The sequence below is a fragment of the Pteronotus mesoamericanus genome, unplaced genomic scaffold (assembly GCF_021234165.1).
Source record: "Pteronotus mesoamericanus isolate MK-2021 breed Mesoamerican mustached bat unplaced genomic scaffold, CSHL_Meso_final contig_20, whole genome shotgun sequence".
Classification (NCBI taxonomy): Eukaryota; Metazoa; Chordata; class Mammalia; order Chiroptera; family Mormoopidae; genus Pteronotus; species Pteronotus mesoamericanus.
In genome coordinates this window covers 3,086,066-3,097,807 of record NW_026555085.1, presented here as the reverse complement: position 1 = coordinate 3,097,807, position 11,742 = coordinate 3,086,066, and the positions used below count along the sequence as shown (strand labels likewise).

The window sequence follows — 11,742 nt, the reverse complement described above, 5'->3', positions numbered from 1 at the left end:
GTTATTCCCATATTCCAACTCTCTTCTATTTGTTCTCTGATAATCTCTTCACTAACTCCTCTTAAGGCATATGTTTCAGAACTCTGTGTACTTCCTTCTTAATTAACAAACTCTCTGTTGGCAATGTCAACCAACCCATAGGAAGGAAGAACTATTGGTCAGAACAGGCCAGGGACAGTGCCAAATAAGGACATTGGGATATGTAATAAACAATCTGCTCAGTTCTTCTAGGACCACCTACTGCATAGAACATTTTTCTTTTTCTCCCAAACCATTTTCCACATATCTAAACTACTGTCAGTGATTCTGCAGGTAAGCAATTCTTGATTGGTAAAACACAACTTTATGAAAGCATTCTATCCAGCACCTAATGGTTGTTTCTCTACCTTCTCTATCCTGATTGGTTATCAATGTGGGGAGTTTCCAGTCCGGGAGAGGTCAACAAGGTATACACTTAACGAATACTTTGTGACTGAGTTGTGTAAGGGCAAGCCCCATTCTGAAGAAGTTGATGGTTTTCCTGTCTCATTTTTTCCTTCGGGAATGGGTTCTGGGTCGGTCCCCTGGGGGGTGGCTCTGCCAGTGCATCTTATCAGGCTGGATTCCTCTATGACTCAAGGCAAAGACTCTCCAGGTGAGAACAGAGTGATTTTTTTCAGGTGCGTATGCAATAATTGGCATGAGGGAGGGATGCCTCTTGGTATAGGTCCAGGCTACAGGCAAGGCTGGAAGTGGCTACTGACTTTCAAGAGAAAGTGTTCTTCCCTTTGACAGAAGTGTTTCTTCCTTCTTTACCACACACAATAGACTGCTGGGAAAGAGACTTCCTGTACCAGAGCCACAGATTCAAGGTGTAGGGAGGCAGGAAGAAGGGAAACTTTTTGTCTTGCTTATGGTTTTCATTGTATCAATGTCAGTTGGGAGGCAGCCTGAGAAAAGCTGCCATTTCTCATGGGGAATTTGCTCTGATGATTATGACTATTTCTATATTTATCCAACTGAGGTATATATGGACACAAGAAATTGGAAACAAAGTTGCTTCTTTTGCATTTATTAAGCCTGAACAATTTTGAGAAATTAGAGAAGCTGAGTGCATTATTTCTGTCCTCAGGTTAGAGGGTACATGTATTTAATGCTGTTATTTTTCTAGATGAAGAGAGAGGCTATGCAAATCTGAAGAATATTACACCATGAAAACAGGTTTGCCAGCAGAAAACAGGACATAATGTGCTAAAAATGAAACCCCCTTGAAAGTCAAAGTCTCATTAATTACAAAAGAGGAAACCTGGGGACAGGGGCAGGGTGGGGTGGAGAGTGTGTGGAACATTATTGTCCTTACATAATAGAAACCTGTATGGGATTATAATATGTATTAAATAACGCAAATGAAAAAATATTCAGTCCATATCTTAACTCTGAACCAGAGCTATGGTAAATATATAATTTTGCTATGTATAATAAGCATCTATGTTTTTGGCCCAAACTTTCTGGAAAAAAAAATCTTCTGTTTTAATTTTTTAATTCAATTTTTAATTTATTTATATTTAGAAATAAAACCAATGATTGTATTCCAGGGTGTTATTTTGCATGCGGATATTGTTATTCCTTTTTAGAGTTTCACTTTAAACGCATAACCATAAATAAAAGAATTAAAAACATTTATATAGATAGGGAATTAGTACTACCCATGTATAATGCACATCCTTATTTTTCCCTCAAAAATTGGGCAAACAGTGCACATTATACAGGGCAAAATACGGTATTTCCTCCCCCACCCCCGATTTTGACTCTAAGAGGGAATAGTGAACTGGAAGTGAGAGACTCATCTGAAATTAGCTGTTGAGGGAGGGACAGTGTGCTGACCCACCAGGAAGGATGCTGCCGCCCTGGCAGCTCAGCTCAGCAGTTCCCAGAGGAAGACTCTGAACTTGGACATGAAAGCAAATTTACAATGCAAGATCAGTAACAATGACCTTTCAAGTCTCAACTTCAATGCCCTGTCTTCCTGCCAACCTGCAATATCAACCCACCTGAATTTCCTTTTATTATTGTTCTCAATAATTCATTATTGAAAAATTAGAGAAGCTGAGTGCATTATTTTTGTCCTCAGGTTAGAGGGTACATGTATTTAATGCTGTTACTCTTCTGTTATGTAGAATGGAGTTACTCTTACCCAGTGAGTTCACAGCACATTGCAGTCATTGGTCAGTAGAAAGACCCTCTCCTCTCTTCCCTTGTCTCCGTTCTCACTCCCTCTCTTCCATAGATATCCATTTTAATAGGTCTTTATGTCTTTAAGTATGAGAGTGATCTTTAAAAATGTAGCATTGTTTATTCTGTGTGCATTTAAAAATTTTAACAGATGTTATTGTGCATTGAATCACATTTTATTTCTTTTCTCACTTAAAGCTATCCTTTTGAGCTCTCCTTCAGTATCGCTGGACGTGAACCCAAACCCACCCCTATCAGTGGGGAAGCAGGTCAGGGAGGGTCAATGTCCGTTTCTATATAAAATAACTGGATTTAGAACTAGAACTCATACCAACTGAGAACTCTCCCAGAGACTTTTACCAATATGTCTCTTAAACTTTTCCAGTTCTTTAAGTCTAAGACAAATATCACTCACTGTCTTAGTCCGTTTGAGCTGCTATAACAAAATGCCACAGACTGGGTGACTTACAAACAGTAGAAATTTATCTCTCACAGTCCTGGAGGCTGGGAAGTCTGAGGCCAGGCACCAGCATGGTTGTGTTCTGCTGAAGGCTCTCTTCCTGGTTCACAGCTGGCACCTTCTCACTGTGTCTCACGCGGTAGAAGTGTCGAGAGGTTTCTCTGGAGCTGTTTCTATAAGGGCACTAATCCTAAAGCACCCTCAAAGGCCCCACCTAATGATACTATTACCTTTCAGGTTCAGAATTTCAACATATGAATTGTTGGGGAATATAACATTCAGATCATAGCACACCGCTCTACAAATGAGTCACACTTTTTCTTATCCATGAGGACTGATTAAATAGCTTTGAAAAATTTAATTACTTTGGAGAACATAAGCAGATTAGAAATGAGGTATTTAAGTTAACATATGGCTCAAATTCATCCCTGTCAATATTAGTAAAGTACTTCGAAAGTGGAAAATCATAATGGCGAATGGAATGGAATTTTTAAATTCCATCTTAAATGGCAGTGTTTAGTAAAAATATCCCCCAAAGAAGGTTTAAGCTGACCTTATATTCCCCATCACCATGTTGTTGCAATTACTAGATTGTAGGTCTAGTGCCAGTGATGATGCTGCCGCCGCTGCCGCCAATGCTGCTGATGCTGATAAAACGCATCTTCAAGCCATGATGAATATTCTTTCACGTACCATCGCTAGAGGTAATGAGGTCACTGCCTGACTGAGCCAGCAGAGAGGATGAGGTCTCTGAATAAGAGTACAAAGGAAAAGGTCCAGGAGAAAGTTCTTAGAGAAAACTCATCGTGAGTGGGAGGTAGAGGGGTGTTTATTTCACACTGACTATGCACCTGCTTCGCATTCTCTGCCCACCTCCATCACTTCTGCACTTTACTCCAGCAGGAATGTGTAAGAATACTACTGAATTATTCCATATGGGGATGGATTTTTGACTTGCTAGTAAAGGGAGTTCCAACCTTGGGCTTCTAAAAACTTGGTTTCGAGAAACAGTGTCTGGTGAAACATTGTCAATAAATACTTGCCAAATGAATGAATAAATATGTACTGAAGGAAGGCTTATGTCTCTTGGGACTCTCCTTGGTTTGCTTCTTTGGGCTCCATGGCTGCTGTTTAGCTGGCCTGGTAGGATGGGCCGCAGGCTTCTCCCTACTGTGGGTCTCTTTGCTGAGAGGAACCATCATGTGGCCCAGGGGAGAAGAGGCTGCTTTGGCCTATGTATTGAGGTCAAGGGCCACCTCTCGTATCTCTGTGGTCTGGCATCATTTACCAGGCATTTGTTTCTTAAACGTGGGGCTGGTTTATAGTCTTTTTTTTTTCCAGATGATTTTGTGATTCAGGCAAAAGCTGACTGCCACTGCACCAGTGGGACAGACAGGGTGCAGTTTGTGGTCATATTCATCTTCAACTTGGAGGAGTGTGCATGTTCCGACGGCGATGTGGGGATCTTTGTGTCTGCCTGATGCTGAGCTGTGGAACAATTGGCTGGCTGTATTGCAGACACATAGACCCTCTGCGGATGTGCTCTGCAGACACAACTACAAGCTGGGTGCACCCTTCCCTGTGGGAAGAAAAGATGAGGTGGAGGGTGAGGTCTGGTGGGATCAGGAATTTCCAGCCAACATTCTTCTCCCTTGTGGGAAGTTTCCTGCTTCAGGATAAGTGGATTAGGAGCAGGGGAGTCTGTGTATATATTCTGTCCCCAAGCCTGACTCACTCCTTGTCCTCACAGGTCATTTCACTTGATCTTGGTCCCAGGCCCCCAGGTTCTCAGGGACTTTAAGGACCAGAGTGCTGTTAAACACAGTGGGTAATTGTGGGAGTGTCTGCTAAGGCCCACATCCTCCCTGGGGGCACTGACGTATCTGGTTTCTGAGATTTTCTCATATTTCCAGTTTCCTCAAGGGTGGTCTGGAAAAGAGATTAGGGACAGAGATAGTCTCTAAAGAAACTCCTGTGTTGGCTTTGTGGTTTTCCCTCATAATGTCTCAACTTTCTCTCCTTTCCTAGTGCAACCAGAGGTGACAGTGTATCTGGAGAGACCCCCAATGCTGCGCCGCCACAGTGTGCTGCTGTGCTCTGTGACAGGCTTCTATCCAGGCCACCTCAGAATCAGGTGGTCCCGGAACGGGCAGGAGGAAAGAGCAGGGATCATGTCCACTGGCCTTATCAGGGATGGAGGCGGGACCTTTTAGACAACAGTGATGCTGGAAATGACTCCAAGGCTGGGAGATCATGTCAGCCTGCTGAGCCCTGTTTCTGTGGAGAGGAGTGAGAATCTGGGCCCGACTCAGGGTCCTGCTGACTGCGTAGGGGCCTGTGTTACCTCCACGTTCGCCGTGGTCACAGCACCAATTCTTTTCCCGTGATCCGAGGAAGTTAGAGAGTCATTGGCGTCCTTGACTCAAAGTGGAAAAACACATGGCACATATCTGTCCTTAATCTGCAAGAAATAAGGAGGTCTAATCACCTTGTCACTTAATTTGAACACTGGGAACTAGCATCCTCTAATACTTCGGTCTTGGTATTTAGGGGTCATTCTTATGAGCTGTAACAGAAACTCCATGGGTGCAAACCTTGCTCTCAAAGAATCATTTCTAAATTTATTTTTTCCAGATAGCATTGTATTGCTGTCCAGCACAGGTTCTGGGATTTCAGGAAGGTACACCAAATAGTGGGAGCTTTCTACTAACTTGAAGACCTGTTTCCCATAGGATCCCAGTCTGAATATTCTTGGAGAGAGATGCTAAGTGGGGTGGCAGCCTTCCTGCTTGGACTGTTTTCTGATGGGGATTGCCGTCCACTTCAGGGCTCGGAAAGGTAATGAGTCCCCAGGGAGGACCTTGCCTTCTCTCCTGTGATTTCTTCTACTTCCCACTTTTCCTAACATCAAAGGAGTGAAGTGGGGAGGCTGACTGTACTTCTCAGGGATCCCTGAGATAGTCTTTTCTGAAGCCAAAAACAGAGTGTGTGTGTGCGGGGGTGGGGGGGGCGGCTACCCTCCCCACACACACACAGGCCACCCCCCGCCTCTCAGTTAATTACAATATACAGTCTTCACTGGGATGTCGTGTTTCTTCCCTCTCTTTCATTCCAGATATGTATTTACTTAGCTTTCTGGTGATATAATTTCTTCCTTGTCTTTGAGATCGGTCTCTCCGTCCTTTGGCCAGAGCAGGACGTCATGGGGATGAGATGTAAGGGTGGCTGTGGCTGGTGGCACCAGCTGGGTCCCTGCCTGCTGAGTCCCCGGAATGTGAAGGGGGACCCTCATGAAACTTTTATCACTGTCCCTGCAGGGCTCAGGAACTGTTCTCGTGCCACCGCCATACCAAGGTCCTAATTGAAGCTTTGCCCCTAGAGCCTGAAGTAGCACTGAGTGGCCTGAGCCTGATGAAGTAAAGGACGTTCATGAGGTCAGTGTCCTGGAATGGCCTTTTCTGTGGGGCCTGGGAGGAGCCCTGAACTGATTCTAGAGTTTTGGGTTCTGAGACCATGCATCTCTCATCCTCTGCCCTTTTTTCCCTGCTAACATATGTCATGAGTCCCTGTTTCCAGGACAGTGTTCAGAAATTCCTCTAAGACCTGACTCCTTCCAGTTCCAAACTGTTTACTTTTCTATGGTCCAGCCCTAACCCCGTAAGTAGCTATTCCCAAGTCTTTCTTCCAACTGCAGTCTCCACAGTTTTCAGAAGACAAATGCTCACATTGTCACTTTTCCCTCTTTAAAAAAGCTTTTTAAAATTTAAAATAAAATTGAGATACAGATAACAAAAATGTATAATTTACTAAATCATTTAAGACAAAACCCATGTAATGACGACTCAGGTCAGGAAACAGAATTTTCCCAGCCACCGCGGTCTTTGTGTGCTGCAGGCCGATCGGAAGTCCTTCTTCCTCTTGGTGGTAATCCTATCCCGATGGCTATGGTAACCAGTTTTGGATATTTCTTTAGCTGTCTTCTATGTCTCTTGTACTTTACAGGTTTCTCCTCCATGTCTTTCTTTTCCTAATGATTAACAGGTTGAAAAGCCTGAGCCATTTGACCTGCAGAGTTTTCTGTAGTCTGGATTTTGCGGATTGCGCATACCAGGGACAGTTTAACACATCCGTGACTCCCTTTACCAGTAAACATCTGGATGCAGAGGCTGGACCAGCCTTAGCTTTGGTTCCTTCAGAAAGTCTATCGGTGGTGGTATGGGTTTTCACCACTAGGAACACAATGTCTGTTTGTCTCTCTTTTCACGATGTTAGGAATCACTGATGCTCGTTGCCTAGCTCCTTTGATTAACTGGGAATTGCAGGATGGGGATGTTCTAATTCTATCATTCCTTCATTTATATGCTTTATTGCAGCATCTAAATACTGTTACTGTATTTTCATGTAACATTGCTATTAAAAAGTCTGATAATAATCTAATTATTAAGTCTTTCTTTTGCTGGGATGCCCTGGTGAGATTTTCTTCTTTGTATAATGCTCAGAAATTTTATAAAATGTTCAACCTTTTTTAATTTTAGGAATACTTTATTGAGATACATTCTTTTAGTATTTCCTCAGAGATTTTATTCGACTATAGATACACATATATAAATATATATTTTTTATATATATATATATAAAGTGTTGCTCTATCTTTTTTAATTTTAGGAATGTTTTATTGAGTTACATTCTTTTAGTATTTCCTTTGGGTTTTCCTGTTCACAGACTCATCATTTGCATGTTAGGCTTTTTTTTTTTTAACATATCTTCAATATTTGTCATTTTTTCTTGAATCCTTTAAATCTTATTTCATTGTCATTTAAAAATTTTCCTCCTTTTTACTTTCTCTCATTCTACTGTGGCCTTCTTAATTGTGTTTATTTGTTCTTTTATTCCTTCTAGTCTACTCTTCATTTCTGAAATGGATTTAAAATTTTTTCGAATGATTTCCTGAGTACTGCCATCATATTTCTGAGATTTTGTAATTCTTTTTAAAAATTATTTTTTATTTGATAAATTGGCATTATATTTTGTAAATTTAGGATGTATGTTGTGTTACTGTGATACATTTTTATTTTGTAGTATTAATTGTCATTGTGTCATTATTTTATATCTTCTAACACTTTCTTAATGACTGTTAGATTGTTTTGAAATAGGTTGTAATTTAGTACTTTTGGAAGCATAATTTTTCTGGTGTGCCTTCATTACAAAGATTTTGTTCTGCTTTCCACATTTCTTCTTACTTAGATGAACTTTGCATGAGACCCAGCTTTAGGCCTTTTCTGCTGCCCTGTCTGTAAGGCATTCATTGTCTTGGGCTTTAGAAGGAGGCACAATTCAGGAGTGTGTCCTTGACTTCAGGGATCTCCTTCTGCTGCTGCTTCTCGTAGCGCTCCACAATATAAATGCGTGCTTTTTGAGAGTTTAAGTCCACCTCTCACTCTGAACTTCTTTTTCTTCTCTCCTTGCCCCAGGCTGGCTCAGTCTTGATTCTACTACCTCTAATTTTTCCTCAGTGTAGGGCCCTGCCCTGGGAAGGTGCCTGGATGGTCAGTTTAGAGACTTTACTCCGTGCCCTTCTGACCTTCCCCATGTCCCCTGTGTGCAGCTGCCCTTAGAAGGGGCAGACCCCTCCTCACCCTCCGCGGCTTCCTCTGCTGTCCTTGCATTGCCTTGCTGCAGTTTGGGAGGAGTGCCTGTTAGCTGGCCAGCACCTATCACATCCTCAGATGCGTGGAGCACTTGGTTGCTCCCTTGCATCTGCAGAACAGACATTTATTCCAAGCAGACCATGTGACTCTTAGTGGTTTGTCCCCACTAACTTGTAGTTTAAGGTTCATGGAGGTACCCTGTCACCTAGTTTTGTTGAAAATGTTTTAACATGCATTTAAAAATTAAGCTTTCACAGGCATATTTTGGAGAGATCGCAGGTTCAGTCCCAGATCACCACAATGAAGTATCTCAATAAAGCGAGTCGCCTGAATGTTTTGGTTTCCCAGAGCATATAAAAGGTGTTTCCACTATACTGTGGTTTGTTAAGTGTACAATAGCATTATGTCTAAAAACAATGTATGCACCTTAATTAAAAAATACTTTATTGCTAAAAATGCTCACCATCACTTGAGTCATCACTGTAAGTTGTAATCTTTTTGCTGGGGGAAGGTTTTGACTCCATGTTGATGAAAACATAGTATCTGAGAATTGCAGTAAAGTGATATCTGCTTGTATTTTGACATAACTGTAGATTCACATGCACTTGTAAGAAATAATACAGATATCCCAGGTACCTTTTACCCTGTTTCATCTCGTAAACTATCCTGCCCTGGGTGTCGACACTGAAGTGGTGGAGGCAGAACCTTTCTGTCGCTGAGACTTCCACATCCTGCCCTTTTATAGCCACACCCACTTCCCTCCCTTTTCCACTCCTCCCTTAACCCCTGGCAACCATTAATCCTTTTTCATTTTTATAATATTGTCATTTCAAAGTGTTATATAAATACAACCATACAGTATATAATCTTCTGGGTTTGGCATTTTTCCACTCAGCTGAATTCCCTGGAGATTCAGCGAGGTTGTTGTTTGTATTTCCAGTTTGCTTGTTTGTTTGTTTTCTTTTTTTAATTTATTTTTTCAAATACATTTGTCTCTGCCTTCCCCCCACCACTTTCCCTGGCCCCTTCCCTCCTTTCATGATATATATGTACCAGTTTGTTTCCAGTATCTGGCTGTTATGAATAAAACTGCTATAAACATTAATGTGTAGGTTTTTGTGTGATCACAAATCTTTAATTCTTTGGGATAAATATTTGGGAATATAACTACTGAGTTATATGGTGAGGGCATGTTTAGGTTTTAAAGAAACTTCCCAAATGGTGTACCAGATCATATTCCCACCAGCAGTGTCTGAGTAATCCCATTTCTCTGCATCCTCACCAACATTTGGTGTTGTCCCTATTTTTAATTTTAGCCATTCTGGTAGGTATGTAGTGATATTTTATTTTAATTTGCATTTCTCTAATGGCTAATGATGTACATATCCATATTCTTATTACGTACATCTACATATCCTCTTTAGTAAAATCTCACTTTATGTCTTTTACCCATTTTCTAATGGTTTCTAACGGATTGTTTGCCTTTTACTGTTGAATTTTGAAAGTTCTTTATACAGTCATTCCTTGCTATCCATGGAGGATTTGTTCCAGGCCCCTCCAGAGACACCAAAATCCACCAATGCTCAAGTCCATTATAACAAATGGTACTTGCATATAAGCTATGCACATCCTCTCATATACTGTAAACCATCTCTAGATCACTGATTAATACCTAATATAATGTAAGTGTTCTGTAAATAGTTGTTATACTGTATTGTTTAAGGAGCAATGACAAAAGAAGTCTGCCCACGTTCAGTACAGATGCAATTATTGTAGGCTTAACTACAATGTAACACTTTTTGATACATTGATACAAAAATATTGGGGAATATTTTTGATCATGATTGGTTGAATCTGCAGATGCAGAACTCACAGATATGGAGAACTGATTGTATTATACCTCGGTACTAGTCCTTTGTCAGTTATGTGATTTACAAATATTTTTTCCCAGTCTGTAATTTGTCTTTTCAAAGAGAGGGAGAGAAACATTGACATGCATCGATTGGTTGCCTCTAGCTCACTCCCAGTTCGGAACCTTGCTTGCAACCCAGGCTGGGAGTTGCATGCCCTGACTGGGAGTCAACCGGTGACCTGGCTCACAGGCCAGTGCTCAATCCACTGACCCACACCAGCCAGGGCTGTCTTCTCATTCTCTTAAAAAGGTATTTTGCAGCCCTGGCTGGTGTGGCTCAGTGAATTGAGTGCTGGCTTGCAAACTGAAAAGTTGTCTGTTTGAGACAACTTTTAATATATATAAAATATATATTATATATATAAATCTATATTTATAAAATTGTTTATGGCATTACAATTGTTCCTGCTTTTTTTTCCTTTTCCCACTTCCACCCAGCCCTACACTCTCCCCTCCCTTCATCAATCCCCATACTGTTGTCCATGTCCATGGGTTGTGAATAAATGTTCTTTGGTTAATACCTTCACCATCTTTCATCCAGTAGTCCCCTCCTTCCTTCCAGGCGTCAGTCCACTAAACACACACACACCCACGTATATATACATATATATGAGTATATATATACATATGCATATGTATATATATACTCAATTCCTATACATATATATACAGGAATTGAGTCCAACCTGTATATCAATTTGGAAGAATTGGCATCTTTATTATGTCGAGTCTTCCAAAGCATGAACACAGTTTGTCTCTCCATTTATTTAGATATTTTTAAACTTCCTTTATCAGTATTGTATAGTTTTTGGCATGTAAATTTTACATATTTTGTAGAATAATACCTAAATTTTCATGTTTGAATGATTTAAAAAATCCAGAACGTATTTACTGGGTTGGTTCCCCACTCATCTTGATTCAGGTGATTTTAGTGCTGCTTCCTCCTGAAGGAACACCCTTCTATCAGTCTTGCTTTTCCTCCCGTAAGCTGACAGAGGACAATGGAGCCGCCAACACACAAAACTACTTTTGTGCTGGCTAATGACGGCGATGATTTTATAACATCCTGCGTATTTCACAATTCTATGAAGTAGGAATTAGGGCTCTGCACCAGGTGCTTCTTCCGCTGTTTCCCCTTCTTCTTTTCTGGTGAAGGATGAAAGGGGTCCTTAACGAGAGGCATGTTCTTATGCAGAAATCACCCCCAGAAATCTTGAGTAATTTTAAATGGTATTGTATTTTTTAATTTTGGTGTTTATGAGTTCATTACTAGTATATAGAAATACAGCTAATTCATTTTTGTATGTTTATCTTGTATCCTGTGACTAACCTGAGCTCACTTTTAGTTCTGTTAATTTATACATAGATTCTTTGGAATTTTTACATAGACAATCATGTCATCTGAAAATAGGAACCATTTTATTTCTTCCTTTGCAATCTGTATGATTTGAAATTTCATTTTCTTAACCTATTGCATTGGCTAGAAATCCCAACAGTATGTGGATTGAGAG

General features: G+C 40.8%; 2 pseudogenes; one reads left to right on the top strand and one right to left on the bottom strand.

Moving 5' to 3' along the window:
- Positions 1-543: 543 nt before the first annotated feature.
- On the top strand, positions 544-5,934 carry LOC129067922 (HLA class II histocompatibility antigen, DO beta chain-like; annotated as a pseudogene).
- Positions 5,935-11,159: 5,225 nt separating this feature from the next.
- Positions 11,160-11,414, bottom strand: LOC129066986 (40S ribosomal protein S27-like; annotated as a pseudogene).
- Positions 11,415-11,742: the final 328 nt, after the last annotated feature.